General features: G+C 34.9%; 1 protein-coding gene and 1 non-coding gene across 2 annotated transcripts in view; one reads left to right on the forward strand and one right to left on the reverse strand.

Annotated features, from left to right (window-relative positions):
* Spag16 (sperm associated antigen 16) overlaps nt 1-16,996 on the forward strand; it is a 985,522-nt gene that overhangs the window by 574,249 nt on the left and 394,277 nt on the right. The gene's annotated exons all lie outside the window — the stretch shown is intronic.
* Nucleotides 9,386-9,491, reverse strand: LOC141422876 (U6 spliceosomal RNA). Its single transcript, XR_012447580.1, has one exon. It is a non-coding gene; the product is annotated as a U6 spliceosomal RNA (small nuclear RNA).

Consider the following 16,996-nt stretch of genomic DNA (forward strand, 5'->3'; position numbering starts at 1 on the left):
CACCTTATATTTATGACCTCAGAAACTGGATTCTACTGCTTTTCTTTTGTCAATTTAATTTCTGCCATATGAGCTGAGTATTTCATATCTTTACCCTCTATCCTCAAATTCATCCCCACTCCCTTGTGAAATGATGATGACTTGAATTTTTATTTCATTGAGTAAATAGGCTGAATCAGAAGAGAATTTCAATGATGTATGTATTTTCTCTTTCTCCCTGGGTGGTTGGCTAGGTGGTTCTTCTGTTCAAGGCTGGCTTATCTGTATCTAGGTAATCTGGGATGACCTTGTTCAAATGTTTGAAACTTCGGCTGAGCAGGTGAGTATCTCACCCATGAGCAGTTTGCCCAGTAGCAGAAATGGTCCAGCAGCAAGAGAGCAAAAGTCCCCTTGAACAGGAACTCATCTGAGCTTTCACTTCGATTGTTGTATTGATTAAAGTAAGTCATGTGGCCAAAATTAGGTTCATGTGGGAGGGGAATACCCAAGAGCATGCACATAGGAAAATAAATAAAGGCAACTGCTCTAGACTAAGTGTAACCCATCCAAAATTCATGTTGAAGACTAAATCCACAATGTGACAGTATTTGGAGGTGAATACTTTGGGAGGTTACTTGGTCATAAGGGTGGACCCTCATGAGTGGGATTAATGCCCTTATAAAAGGAGACAGGAGACCTTGTTTTCTCTGTCTTTGCTGTTTACCCACCATATGAAAGTACCATAAGAAGATAGCTGTCTGCAAACCATATAGTGGGCTCGTACTAGACCCTAGGTCTGCAGGCACTTTGATCTTGGATTTCTTACCTCCAGAACTGTGAGAGTGTTTGAACAATCCAGTCTACTTGCTGCAACAACCCAATTTACTAGGATAGTAACAATTCTGCAAAGGCTATATTCTCTTTTTAACTGTTATTCCTATTAGAATAAATCTTACAAATTTAAGTATGATATTATATTTAGTCTTATTTTCTATTACAGAACTGTTGATTTTTCCATTGATCTAGGTGCTTAAATACAACTTTGGCAACCTTTCTAGGACAAATGGGGTCTGACCTCTTATCTCAATTCTTACACATAGATTGTTAGAGAAATTCTTACAAATTGTTGGAGTAATTTTAGGCTATGTGTACTTTTCTGCTCAGTAAGTTTTTGATGAACCTTATTACTATTTCCTTTTCATCTTGAACTTGTTTAATAATTAATCACAATAAGTTGAAAATGGTACAGTTTCCTTGTACATTTCATCTGAATTTCCCAGTGATAACATCTTATATAACTATTGCATAGTGACAAAACAAGGAAACTTATATTGATACTACATTAGCTCAATATAGACCTAATTGAATTTCACCAGTAATACATGCAGCTGTATTTTGTGTGTGCAGTTCTATGAAATTTTATCTCATGTGTAGATTAGAAGAACCAACTCCATAAGTAGAAATATATGGGTTAATTATCATTTAGAAATTCCATGTTTTTCCTTAATTATATACTCTTACCCTAGCCTTAGCCCTTGACAGTCACTAAAATTTTCTCCATCACTTTAATTATTAATTCAAAACAACCCTAATATCAGGGATACTACTACTAACATGACAAAAACTAGCCCCAATCTCCATCCTATATCAACTAACACCATCAATCAACCACCAACTCATTATATCAATAGCCCTACTATCAATCATGGTAGGAGGCTGAGGAGGACTGAACCAAACACAACTATGCAAAATCATAGGCTATTCATCAATCGCCCATATAAGATGAATAATAGCCATCATCTCATACAACTCCATAGCCTTCATACTAAACCTAATCATCTGTATCCTGCTAACTATTACCATGTTCACAATAATCAACCATAACACAAACACCAACACACTAACTATAGATACAATCATATGGGGATATGATCATTAGAAATTAGCTTTTTGGTTTTTCATTTGGTATAATACCCCTGAGATTAATTGGCCTGTTGCCAATATCAATAGTTCATTTCTTTTTCTCATTGAATAATAGTCCATTTCATTTATATACCACAAATTTTTTTATCCATTCATCCCAAAAATGATGTTGGTTAGATTTAGTGGAATATTACAAGCAAAGCTGTTACAGTGAACATTTGTTACAGGTTTTCGTTATGAATGAAGTCTTCATTTCTCTAGAATATGTGTCTAAGAGTACAAGCTAGGTCATATGGTAGTATATCTAATGTTATAAAAAATCTGGCAGAATTTTTTTCCCAGTGTAACTGTGTTGTTTTTTATACTTATTGTCAATACATGTGAAACTGTTTGTCTTTTGCCTCATCAGTATTTATTATCATAGTCATTTATATATATATATATATATATATATATATAGGCATCTCCTTATGCCTTTGAGTGGCATTTCTCTAAGGAACAATGATGCTGAGCATCTTCTTGTATTCTTAGTTGCCATCTTTCTGTCTTCTTTGTTGAGGTATCTATTCAGGTTTTGGCCCTTTTTTAATTGGATTGTTTGTTTTCTTACCAACAACTATGCAATAAATCTTAAAATCAGGTAGTGTGATTCCTTTAGCATTTTTTAGTAGGGGGCAGTACTAAGGTCTGAACTTAGGGCCTTCCACTTGTAAGGCAGGGACTCTACCATTTGAGCCACAGACCTAGCCCTTTTACTTTTTAAATTATTTTTTGGCAGGGTCTCACATTTTTTCTCAAGCCATCCTGGACTGCAGTCCTTCTATTTATGCTTCACACAGTACCTGGGATGACAGGTGCACACCACCACACCCAGTTATTGCTTGAAATTGGACATTGCCACCTTTTCGCCCAGGCTGGCCTTGAACCATGATCTTCCTTATCTCTGGCTCCTGAGTAGGTGGGGTTTCAGGCATGAGCCACTGTGCCTGGTTTCTGTTTTTTGTAGCTATTGTTGTTTTATTGTTGCTTCCAGTTTATCTACCAGTTCTATTTTTCTCCTAATCTAAAAATCCTTTTAATCTAATTACCTGGTCACTAGTAAAGTCCCATGTACATTCCTTTACTAGTTGATTTCTCCCCCTTTGTTGCTTTCTGTCCCTCACTAGTATCCCTTTTGTTTATCCGTGCTATCATACAAATTAATTCCCCTCTAGACTCTTTTCCAGAAATACATTTATATTTTTCTCCCAAAAGTTGAAGTGAAGACGACCTCCTTCTAGAAAATCTTCCTGTCTAGACTCAATCTCTGATGGTCACACTTTTATTTCCTATTTCATTTTTACTTATTAGGGCCAACTGTGAATTAAGCCTAAGCACATATATACCTGTATACACTCACACAATGCACTCTCCCCACATATAATTCAAAACTAGAAAAATAAAACATGGTGGCTCAAGTGTAAAATCCTAGCTACTCTGGAGGCAGAGATCAGGGAGAGAGAGGTCCAAGCCCAGCCTGGTCAAAAACTCACGGGACCACTTCTCACCCAATAAAATCTGGGTGCAGTGGTGCACACCTGTGATCCCAACTGCACAGGAAGCATAATTAGGAGGACCTTGATCCAGACCTGCTGGAACATAAATTTAAGATGCTTTCTCAAAAATAAGCAAAGCAAAAAGGGCGGAGGGCATGGCTAAATTTGTTCAGCACCTGCTTAGCAAGTCTGAGGCCTGATCTCAAACCCAATACTGTGAAAATAAATAAATAGATAAATAAATAAGTACATACCTAAATCAAATAATAGAAGTTCATGTATAAAAGTCCATCAAATTTTGAGATTTTTCCATGAAGAACCCATTGGTACTACACAATTTATTATATTATGAACATTAAATAATTTTTAATTTCTCTTTAATTCTTTTCCTCCTTTGCCCTTTATCTCCCTCCCCAATTTGGTGCAGCTGCTTAGCTGGTGCCTAAGGCACATGTACCCTCTTTCGATTGAGTTTTTATGAATAATTTGTTCTATGTCACAAAGCATTCATGTTTCTGCTCTACTTCACTGAATCTTTTCTCTCTCTCCCACATCACAATGACTTCTTTTCTCTCCTTTTAACATTCTACCCAGGCCCTATTAGTTAACTGATGCCATATTATCTCATCCACTGCATCACAGATTCTTTTATCTCTTTTCAAAACAAATGGTTATTACACATTCTCCCATACATATTTCTGTTGCTGTTCCAAAAATTGAGAATAGTTAAACTATTCCATAACTCCTCTCTCTGAAGAAAAGTAAATATCCTCTAGTGCTTCAGCTTACATCAGTGATCCCATGTAACATTCTTTGATCCATTATCTTCTGGAATATGGTCTCTGTGACCTTGTCTTACATAGTCATATTGAATGTGAGCTAAAGAAATCCGAGTATTTTTTGGAAACTTTCTTGAGATTGTTGGCTAACATTGTTTATAAGATAGAGTATGAGAAAGCTCATATTGGATGAAAATAATGTCTACACTTGTTTATATTTTCTGAGGCAAGGGTACCAATCAGCCACAGCAGTCCCTTTTAATATGCAATTTTTACTTACTAAACACTGGAAATCTCTAATGAATTAAAAACATTTTGTCAAAAATGATCATAACTCTTCAAATACTTCTTTGTACTATGAGATCATTTCACTACTCAGCCTTTCTCATCAAAGCAAGTTTCAACTATAGAATTGAAAGAATATTCTCATTGAATATTTAATTCCAAATATTATTATTATACACACATATGCCCTTTAGATTGCATATTGGAGCCTATGAAATCAGGTTTGAGTCTGACAAAATTAAATCCACACAAAATTATGTACAGAGATGTGTGTGACCCTACATGCAGGTGAGGAAATGCAAAGCAACAGATTCAGGTTATTTTCTAAAACTAACATTAATTAAAATGACTCCTTTCTTCCCCTAGAGCAAATCTCTGCTGTGTAACTATACTTCACAGAGTACAAGCCATACATGTGTGAACAAAACACAGCTTTTATTCAGATGACACAGAATATATGATTTTGCATCAGAAGTAGATGAATGCTCCTTCTCTGCAGACATCTGTGGTTACAGGGCACCAGCTGACGCATATTTCTTATTTATGAGGTTTGGGGTTTTTTTTTAACATGAAAAGGTGTCACATGGATCTTAAGCTGTTGTGAACTGTTAATATATTCTAGTTTAGAATTAGGAAAGCTGGTCATATTATACCAAAGAAAAACTTCAGGCAGGGGCTGCTATATACAAATCTCTGCTTCTCATTTGGATTCTAGATCCTATGACAAATCTTTGAAAATGCCTTCTTATTTCACTATATTCTTCTAAGAGTTAAAATAAATGAGACTTTGGAAAAAAATCAATCTATTTTTTTTTATTCACATGTGTGTACATTGTTTGGGTCATTTCTCCCCCATAACTCCCACCCCTCATCCCCCCCAAATCAAACTTTTAAATGCCTTTTTTTTTTTCTGTACGTAGTCGTAGATTTCTTGTTCCAAGGTGTCTGTGCTGTAGGAGTGGTGACACTGGTGTTTCAGTCTTTCTTCATCTTTGGTCTGTTTCCCTTGCCACTTAGCCCTTTGACAGTTAGAAAGGGCATGTCACTAATGTCAGTTGCTTCCTAATTGCCTTTGTACCTCCTTAAGATACTTGAAAATATTATTCAGGTCAGCATTTCTTTTGCATTAGGAATAAATGCTTCTTCTCTCTTCACTGACATAATTTTCTTTATAATACATCTGGTATAAGTTGATTAATGTTTATCATCTGAAGCACTTTTACTTTGATAACCAAGAATTTTTAAATACCATCCCCATATTCAAAAATGCAAGTCAATAGAGGTCAAATTCTCCTATTTGAAATTCAAGATTTAATAATTTAAATATGGCTTATAAACTCTATATAGGCAAGAAAATTGAGAAAGATTTTAGAAAGTATTAAATGTACTTTGTTTTACATTTACAAAAACCTATGGAGTTTAAATTTTGGCTACTATGATTATGTAAAATAGGCATTCAAATAGAAACATGTATTATCATGAACTGAATCTTTAAATTCATCTAAATATAGCAGACATTATAGAGTGTATATAAATTCAAGGTCACAATAGTAACATATCTCTTTAAGGTAGAAAAACATTGAAAATCAAGATAACACAATAGAGTATGTCATGATTTCTCTACTTTTTGACTTAATGGTTATAGCTTATCAGAGAACATAGGCAGGTACAACAAAAGATGTTCTCAACAGTGTCCATATAATGGAGGTAAGGATGAATCTCATCGGGTTGTTTTCATCATAGTATAACCTACGGCCAATTATGCAAAGATGACTCAAAGAATTAGCAACTGGAGGTACAAGAATTCTCTTTAAAAAATTGTTTTGAATGAGCTTTCGAATATTCCTGTTCAAGGAAACCTATCTGAAAGAAGAATACAAAAATATTGAAAGCAAATTAAAAACATTAATGATAACAAATTAAATAGTGATTTGGAGGATAAATATGGAAAATAGAAAAGGATACAAAATGTTTCAAAAGGTCATAAATAAGGAAAATAGATATTCCCAAGAAATGTCCAAAGATATATCTGATAATAAAAGACAGTTATAAACCAGACATGATCATATACACCTGTAATCTCAGAATTCAGGAGGGTGAGGCAGGAGGACTGAGAGTTCAAGGACAACCAGGGATGCATAGCAAGTTTCGGTCTAGCCTATGCTACAATAGAAAGACCTTTTCTCAAAAATACATGCATACATTTTTTCTGGCATATATTTTTCTTATTTTATCTATTTATTAATTGTTTGATTCCAACAAGGCTTTTTAAAATTATTGTTATTGTTGTGCTGGTGGGGGTATAACAAAAAGAATAGAACACCAAAGAATATATATTATTTCAGAACATTCCTATAACAAATGCAAAGTCAGCTGAACACTAGGAAGCAAAAGAAACCAAAAGCCAGTCTCCAGTGGCTTATGCTTATACTACTAGCTACTTGGGAGGTTTAGATTGGGAGGATTATGGTTTCAAGGCCAGCCCCCATCTCCAAAATAGCCAGACCAAAATGGACGGGAGGTGTGGTTCAAGCGATAGAGTTCCTGCTTTGCAAGCATGAAGCCCTAAGTTCAAACTCTAGTTCGATCAAAAAAAAAAAAAAAAAGAAACCAGTAAATTCAGTATCAAACAGTTAAAAAAAAACCCATATACACTCATATAGTTGTAAGCCACTCATAGAACTCTGTGCTCTCCAAATTTTCTATAAAATAAAAACATATAAATAAATGGTTAAAATTAGATTAGCACTGGAAAAATCACATGTATATGGTGAAAATATTACCTATGCAGTTCATGAATTGCTACACATGAGATGACATTCACCTGAAGAGAATATAGAGAGAAGTCATCATGGAAACTACCATTCACAAAGTCAAAATATCAGAACAAGAACTAAGTCAGGCTTTGGGATACCTTGCTTTAAATCAGTCCTCAATGCTGTTTTGATAACCATAGAGCAGTATATTTTAGAGCTCACTCCAATCATGGACGGATGGCTAAGAAATATAGGGTACATGATTCATGGTAGATACAAGTAGATGGGACATAATGAAAGTTACAAGCCTACCAAGCAATTATATAGATATGGTTATAAAGCCTTTTGATAAATGTGGATGTTTTCTTTCAAATGGCTGTATTAACTATAGCTTCATTCCCATCTCTATTAAGTGTAATTTCATAATAACAAGTTTCTATCACTGGGTATTCCAAATTTCCCTTAGCCCTTTTGGAGTAAAATTAAAAGTTGGACAGGTAAAAACATAATTTTAATGAGAATCAGAGAAAACAACAAAGAACACACAGAGCTGCTCTCTGCTAAATATGAAAAAAAAAAAGACCAGAAAAAATTACATATATGAAAAGCACAAGGGAAATGAGGATGAAGACCTTTCTGTGAAATACTTTCCAAGAATGAAAATTTATAAAAATTCTATTTTTATCCCCCAAACTTAGAAAATGTATTTAATTGATAAAGCAGAAATAATATGAAATAAAAATTACTTTGAGATAAACAAATTTCTTAACATTGAAGTTTTAAGGAACACAAGAAACTACATACTGAAAGCTGAAGCAAAAAGAAAAATCTTATAACATCCAAAGGAAAATTTAAAAAAATGAATATGATGAGAGTAATATAGAAGAAAGAGAAATTCATACAGGAGAAAAAGTATGTCAAAGAAATGATATAAAAATGTTAAAAATAAATTCTCAGAGCTAAAAAATATATAGTTATTTGAACATAAATTCATCCCAGAAAATTTAGCAAAATTAAGGTAAAAAAATCTAATATATGCACAGACACACAAGCATACATGTGCATACATATCCTGGTGGAATTTGAAATTTCAAGAAATGAAAAAGCAATCATGAGCATTCCAAAATAAAAAATTTCTGTAAAAATTATCAGATACATGCTGATAAAATTCCAAGTATTTTACAACCAGACATACTGACCTTAGATTGTCAGGTTACAAAATGAATAATGATTGACTGGAGGGGTGGCTCAAGTGGTAGAGCACATGCTTTGCAAGTGCAAAGTCCTAAGTTCTAACCCCAGTCCCACCAAATAAAATGAATAATGATGAATGGATAAACAAATGTACTGTATCCATATGTTATTACTTAGCAATAAAAGAGAAAAGTATTAATAGATTCATGCTACAACATGAACTTTGTAAATATTATGCTAAATAAAAGAAACCAGTCACCAAAAGCCACATATTGTGTGAGTCTATTTGTATGAAATGGTCACAAAAGGCAATCCATAGCTGCCAAAATGGCTCAGGTGGTACAGTGCCTGCTTAACAAGTGTAAGTCCCTGTGTTCAAGCCCCAGTATCACAAAAAGTATGTGTATAAAGAAAATAAAATAGAACAAGTGGATGGGTGCTGTCAGGAACCCAATCTTATGCTATGGATATAGAGAGATATAAATATACACACACCATAAAATTTAGTCTTTTAAAATTTGCAATTTGATATTTTTAGTATATTTGCAGAATTGTCCAACTATTACCACAATCCAATCTTAGAACATTTTCTCTTATTGTTTTTACTATATATCAATTGTGTATAAAGGGGTTTCATTGTGATATTTCCATACATGCTTATAATGTAAGTTGATCAAATTCTCCCCTGTTACTCTTTCTTATCCTACTTTTTAAAACAATTTTAATTGGTTTTGTTTTCTATTTTCATGCATGAATATAAAATACTTTGTGATTATATTCACCCCTCTTCACCCTCTCCTTTTGCCAAGCCCCTCCCACTGGTTCCCACCCCCAAATCGTCCTCCCAATCTTTGCTCATGTCATTATTTTCCTTTTAGATCTAGAATCTGCATATAAGAGAGAAATGCAGTATTTGGGTTTCTCAGTCTGGCTTAGCAATATGGAACACTTCAGTAATTTACATATCATCATTGTTCAAGGGCCGTGCTAATCTCTGTGTTCCAACTTTAGTGTATGTGCTGAAGCGAGCTTCTTAGAACATTTTCTTGCATCAAAAAGAAACTCCAAATCCATACACCATATTCCTAAGGTGTTGCTGTCCATCCCCCCTCAGCAAATCAAAACCATTGACCTCGTTTCTGTTTCTATGGTTTGCCTATCAAGGACATTTTATACAAATAGAATCACACAACCTGTGGCCTTTGGTGACTGTTTTCTTTCACTTAGCACAATGTTTACAAAGTTCATCCATGTTGTAGCATGAATCTATCGATACTTTCTCCTTTTATTGCCAAGCAATATTATATCATGTGGATATAGAACAGTTATTTACCCATGCATCCCTGATAGTATTTGAGGCATTTCTGTATTTTGACTCGTATGGACTATAAGGCTTTGAATCATCTACTTACAAGTTTTTGCAAGCATATATGTTTACATTATTATTATTATATAACTAGGAGTAGACACTGGGTCACAAAGTAGCCTTATGTTTAACATTGAGAACTGCCAAACTACTTTCCAAGCTTCATATTTATTCCCAGCAGCAATGTATGAGGAATTCCCATTTCTCTACATCCTTATTAACACTGTTCTTACCTGGTTTTAAAAACGTACTATTATTATTATGGCTCTCTTTTTAGATGTGAACCTATATCACATTGTGGCTTTAATTTGCATTTCCCTCATGGATAGTGAGGTTAAGCATTTTCATGTGTTTATTGTCCACTTGCCAGTTGTTTTCTGGGAAGATAGACTCATGGTGCTTTCTACTCTGCCACTTTCCCAGAATCTTCTCTCCAACTGATTTTGCATATTGTTCTTATATCCCACGGCCTTACTGAACTCATTTATTGGTTTTGATAGTTTTCTGTATATTCTTTTGAATTTTTCACATAGAAGATCATGTAATTTGTAAATAGAGAATATTAATTCTTTTTAAATGTAGATGTCTTTTATTTATTCTTATTGACCTTTTCATGGCTAGAACTATAGTACAAAATATTGAACAGACATGATTAGATAAGTCATAATTGCCTTGCTTTTCATCTTTGAAAGTTTTCATCTTTCACCGTGAAATATGATGCTAATTTTTTTTTTTTTTTTTGTGGTACTGAACTCAGGGTCTATGCCTTGAGCCACTCCACCACCCTTTTTTTGTTACCTTTTATTTCAAGATAAGGTCTCACAAACTATTTGCCCTGGCTGACTTGGAACTGCAATCCTCCTGATTGCTGCTTCCTGACTCGCTAGGATTATAGATGTGAGCCACCAGTGCCCGGCTCTAGCTGTGGTTTTTACATAGATTCTTTTTATCAAATTGAGAAAGCTCCCTTCTAACACTAACTTTTTAAGGTTTTTCTTTCTTTCTTTTTTTAATTTCATGAAAGGGCATTAGATTTTGGCACATGCTTTTAAAGTGTCCACCGATGTGATTGGGTGTTATTACCCTCTTTCTGTTTTTATTCCTTTTAAGTCATATTAACTTTTTACCATTCTTAAACCGTTCTAGCATTTCTTGGGAAAATTTCAATTTTCAAATTTGTATAATCCATTTTATATGCTGCTGAATTTAGTTTACTGGTATTTTATGGGTATTTTGTTGAGAATTTTTAAATCAATATTCTTAAGGGATATTAACCTGTAGTTTTCTTGTGATGTCTTTCTTTAGTTTTCTTATAAGTTTAGTACTGACAGCATAGAATTCATTAGGAAGACTTCCCTTTTATACTTTTGTTTTGAAAGTTTCTGAATAAATGAAATTAATTCTTTGAAATTTCAGCAGAACTCTCACCAGTGAATCCTTCTGGCCCTGGTCTTTGTAGAAAGTTTTGTTTGTTTATTTTAATTTTGGTGGTACTGAGGGTTGAATTCAGGCCCTCACAGTTGGTAGTCAGGAGCTTACCAGTTGAGCCATATTTCTAGTGTTTTTTTCTTTTTTTTTTTTTTGCATGGGTTACTTTTGGGATAGGGTCTTGCTATGCCCAGGCTGCCCTGGATTGCAATCCTGCAGTTCAGAAAAGACAGGAACAAACTCCCTGCATAGCTGGGATGAAAGGCATGCAGTCAACACACACAGCCATTGGTTGAGATTGGGTCTTGTGAACTTTTTGCCAAGGCTGGGTATGAATCTGATCTCTGCTTCCTGAGTAGCTGGGATTAGAGAATTGAGCCACTATGCTCAGCTTTTAGGACGTTTTGAAATTAGTAATTGCTATGAATTGAAATAGGTTACCCCAAATCTGTATGTTAAAGTCCTAACCCCTATGTAACCTACTTGGAAATAGGAACTTAAATGAGGTAATTAAAGTTAAATGATTGTAGAGCCCTCAGTTACTATAAGCATTAATGTCTTTATAATAAGAGGAAAGACCATGTGCAGACATGAAGACAACCTTGTATAGAGGCCTTGGGACACTAAACCTGATCATGGTCACAGGTGATCCTTACTGCAAATTCATCTGTTCATTAAAATTTTTTTGTAACCCCCTAGTCCATACTTGGGGTGCTTACACAGTTATCCATATAGATTGATAAAACAGGAAAAGGCTTGAGTTGTCCAACATTCACAGCTAAGATAGAACAATGTAATGCTCTGCTTTCTTATTTTAGCTCTTATACTATAAATAAAACCCATCTTCCAGTATACTTAGTGCTATATTTTCTGAATTCTTATGTTTTTGTTGCTGTTTAATTGCTGGTTGAAATGACTCCCAAGTTGAGGGTTTAAGTATTATTTGGTGTTCCTAAGCACAAAGACAGCTGTGCTGTACCTTATAGAAAAAAGTAGCGTGACAGGCAAGTGTATCAGTGTGTTTTCTATTGTCTAACAAAATAGCTGAGGCTGTGTATTTATAAAGCAAAATTCATTTAACTCACAGTTTTGGAAACTAAAAGTGCAAGACTGGGGAGCCCCATTAGTTCAGCCTCTGATGAGGACTCCCTTGACTACCATTACATCATGGTAGATGGCTTAATGGCAGGAGTGCACGTGACAGAGTGGGATCACATGGAAAGACAGAAACCAGAGAGTAAGGAGGGGCAGTTTCATTCTTTTATAACAACTCACTCTCAGGGGAATTAATTCACTCCTCATGACTAACATTATCCCTCCTGAGGCAAGCACCACTAAGGACCTAATCACCTCCAATTAGACCCCACCTCTTAAAGGTTTTACAACACCTCTCAGCACTGCCACTCTGGGAACAAAATTCTAGTATATAACCCTTATGATACAAACCACACTTAAACCACATCATTAAATTTCAATCAGATGTGGAGTTATTGTGCTGTTGGCTTTGAGTTCAATATTAATATATCAACAATAAATATATCCAGAAAATTGAAGAGGCAATTCTCTAAACTGCATATGAGGGTTCTTGACAATGTCCTGAAGTAAGATCTATAAGAGTGATGTAGCTATGGATAGAAAGTGACTAAATTTATGTGTTCATAAAATAATAACAAATAAAATAAGTAGACAGCATTGCTTTGAGGCTGAAATCTAAAGAAATTTACGGTCCATTACCCATGGTCAGGAAAGTGTTAAGTCCTTCTTTACTAGTATTTTATTTTAAAGAAATATTGTACATGATTATTTGTAATTGATAAATACTATGTTTTCAAATAGAACTATACACAGAATTTTGTATTGATTGGTTGATGAAATGTGACCAGAGGCTCACAGGAAACTAACCCTGTTTTTTCACTAGAAAAAAACAGTGGTTCAACATCCGCTAATTCAATGTTGGTGGTAACTTTACAGAACATAACCACTGCAAATGATGGGAACTGGTGGTATATACATACTGTGCATACATGCTGTTTAGGTAATGCCTTCCTAAGTCAGGTAACAGAAGGAGAATAAATATGACAGTATATTATCTTTTGTAATTGCCCTTAACGATATTTTGTTGTTGTCTATTCATAAATCTACCTGATGTCACACTAGCTTTCAGCTTGAAGAACACTCTTCAGTATTTTTTTGAAAGTTTGTCCTGAAAGTATTATAGTTTCACCCACATCTTAGAAAAAGTTTTGCTGGATGTAAGATTCTTGATGCACAGGTGTTTACTTTTCTGTCAGCACACTTGACGCAGATTAGTAATTAGAGAAAGGCACTGTGGGACCTCCAGGTGCCGTGAGACTTTTGTCAACGCGTTGTCCTTTGCAGTTGCAAATTTCTTTTCAATTATAAAACCTTAGCAGGTGTGAAACTCTTCAATTGTAAATCTTCTGCAGTTCTAAGTTTCCAAAAAAGACAGGAAGCCTTGGGCGAATTCCACCCTCAATAACCTCTCAGGTTAAAGCCCTCTGCTTACAACATGAATATTGATGACACCTCATACACGCAATTAAAATGCCTAAGAGTTAGTATAAGTGTGTGTGCAGAGTGCCCCATGTTGTATGACAAACCTTGTCAATCAAACTTGTCAATTGACCCCAGCCCATCCTGCAAAGACCACCCAAATTTTTTCCACCTTACCCTTTCAATTTACAAAGGCCTGTTAAAACAGAGGTTGGAGTTTCTATTCCCCTGACCAGAGACCACTGCTCTTCCTTTTGCGGTGCCTTTCCCTCGCCTTCATAAACTTTGCTATCTCTTTCCCTACATTTTCACGTCCTGCTTGAATTCTTCTCTCCTGAGAAGCAAGTATCTGAAATCTTCTGATCCAGGGTGTCTTTAGACCATCCATCCTGTAACATATTAACTATGTCATGAGTTACCACCTTAACTCCATTTTTCAGATTACAAGTCAGCTATTAGTTTTTTGTTTGTGTTCCCTTGTTCATTATGAGTCTGTTTCTTTTAATTCTTACTTTGAATTCTTTTAGCATATTGAAAGTATACATTAATAACTTAAGTTAAATTTGAGATGTTTTATTTGATATTTTTCTGTGTCCTCTTCCTTCTGAATACTTCCAGTACATGTTTGTTGATGGTGGTGCAGTATGTCATATTTTTCCAAGGACCCTTTTTTTCTCCTTACTTCTATTTTCTTCAAATTGCATGCTTTATAAATTTATCTTCAAGTTTGTTGATTCTTTCTTCTATCAGTTCAAAACCACTGTTAATATTTTTTATCTCAATTATTGTATTTTTTAACTCCAAAATTTCCATTTAGTTCTTTTTTACTATGTCTTGCTCTTTCTTTCTTTTTTTTTTTTTGTTTACAGTTCTTTTTCAAAGTTAAAATTTAAATACGGTGAAACACAAATCTGAAGGGTACAATTTAACAAGTGATGAGAAATACATACAACTTACATAGTCCACATTTGTCCTACCAATACACAAAATTTTCTATCCCCCAGACCAATTCCTCAGCCTTATAACAATATTGTTTCACATTTTCTTCATTGTATAGTCTTTCCTGTTCTAGAATTTTATCTAAATGTGACCACACATTATATAAATTTTTGTATTTGGTCTCTTTCACATAACATGCATAATGTCTGGGACTGTGCCTATTGTTACATTTTTTTATTATTCATTTATTCAAATGCACATACATTGTTTGGATCATTTCTCCTCCCTAACCCTAACCCCACTCTTTCCCCCCTATTCCCGCTCACTTCCAGACAGAACCTGTTCAGCCCTTATGTCTAATTTTGTTGAAGAGAAGACATAAGCATAATAAGAAAGACAAAGTGTTTATGCTAGTTGAGTTAAGGATAGCTATACATAGAGATTCCTAGCATTGCTTCCGTTTACAAATGTATTACAACCCAGGTTGATTCATCTCTAACTGATCTTTACACTGGTTCCTGATCACCTTCACATGTTGACCTCTGCTACTTTAAGGTTTCTGTATTAGTTCCTCCGGAGTGGGGACATCAAATGCTTTCACATTTTGGGATTCTACCTACCCCCATACCTCCCATATGTGCTCTCCCCTTGTCATGTGACCCAAGTCCTACAACATTGCTGTATCTAAAGTCCTCATATGAGGGAGAACATATGAATTATGGTCTTCTGAGCCTACCTAACCTCTCTCAGAATGATGTTCTCCAGTTCCATCCATTTACTTGCAAATGATAAGATTTCATTCTTGTTCATGGCTGAGTAGAATTCCATTATGTATAAATACCACATTTTTTTGATCCATTTGTCAGTAGTGGGGCATCTTGGCTGTTTCCATAACATAGCTATTGTGAATAATGCTGCAATAAACATGGGTGTGCAGGTGCCTCTGAAGTAACCTGTGTTGCAGTCCTCTAGATATATCCCCAGGAGTGGGATTGCTGGATCATATGGCAGATCTATGTTTAGATTTTTACAAAGCCTCCAAATTTTTTTCCAGAGTGGTTGCACTAGCTTGCATTCCCACCAGGAGTGTACGAGGGCTCCTTTTTCCCCCGACATCCTCACCAACACCTGTTGTTAGTGGTGCTGCTAATGATGGTTATTCTAACAGGGGTGAGGTGGAATCTTAGTGTGGTTTTGATGTGCATTTCCTTTATGGCTAAAGATGGTAAGCATTTTTTCATGTGTGTTTTGGCCATTTGAATTTCTTCTTTTGAGAAAGTTCTGTTTAGTTCAATTGCCTATTTCTTTACTGGTTCATTGATTTTAGGAGAGTTTAGTTTCTTAAGTTCCCTGTATATTCTGGTTATCAGTCCTTTGTCTGATGTGTAGCTGGCAAATATTTTCTCCCACTCTGTGGGTGGTCTCTTCAGTTTAGAGAACATTTCTTTTGTTGTGCAGAAGCTTTTTAATTTTATGAAGTCCCATTTGTCCATCTTTTCTCTTAGTTACCTATACCTGTTACTTCCAGAGTGTTTCTTGCTCCTTCTTATACTAACTTCAGAGTTTTGGGTCTGATATTAAGGTCCTTGATCCATTTTGAGTTGATACTAGTACAGGGTGATAAGCACGGATCTAGTTTCAGTTTTTTCAGATGGATAACCACTTTCCTAGCAATATTTGTTGAAGAGGCTGTGTTTTCTCCATTGTATATTTTTGGCACCTTTGTCAAAAATAAGGTGGGTATAGTTGTGTGGATTCATATCTGGGTCTTTTACTCTGTTCCACTGGTCTTCATGTATGTTTTTATGCCAGTACCATGCTGTTTTATTGCTATTGCTTTGTAATTAGTTTGAATTTGGGTGTTGTTATACCTCCAGTGTTGCTCTTTTTGCTGAATATTGCCTTGGCTATTTGCAGTCTCTTGTGTTTCCAAATGAACTTTAAGATAGATTTTTCAATCTCTGTGATGAAAGTTATTGGGATTTTGATAGTAATTGCATTAAACATGTAGATTGCTTTTGGTAGTATAGCCATTTTTACTATGTTGATTCTACCAATCCATGAACATGGGAGATCTTTCCATCTTCTGTAGTCTTCCTCGATCCCTTTTTTCAGGGGTTTGTAGTTCTCCTTGTAGAGGTCATTCATATCCTTTGTTAAGTTTACTCCTAGGTATTTGATTTTTTTGAGGCTATTGTAAATGGAATTGTTTCCATATATTCCTTCTCAGTTTGTTCATAGTTGGTGTATAGAGCTAATGATTTTTATAAGTTGATTTTATATCCTGTTACCTTACTA

Source organism: Castor canadensis, chromosome 4, assembly GCF_047511655.1.
Source record: "Castor canadensis chromosome 4, mCasCan1.hap1v2, whole genome shotgun sequence".
Classification (NCBI taxonomy): domain Eukaryota; kingdom Metazoa; phylum Chordata; class Mammalia; order Rodentia; family Castoridae; genus Castor; species Castor canadensis.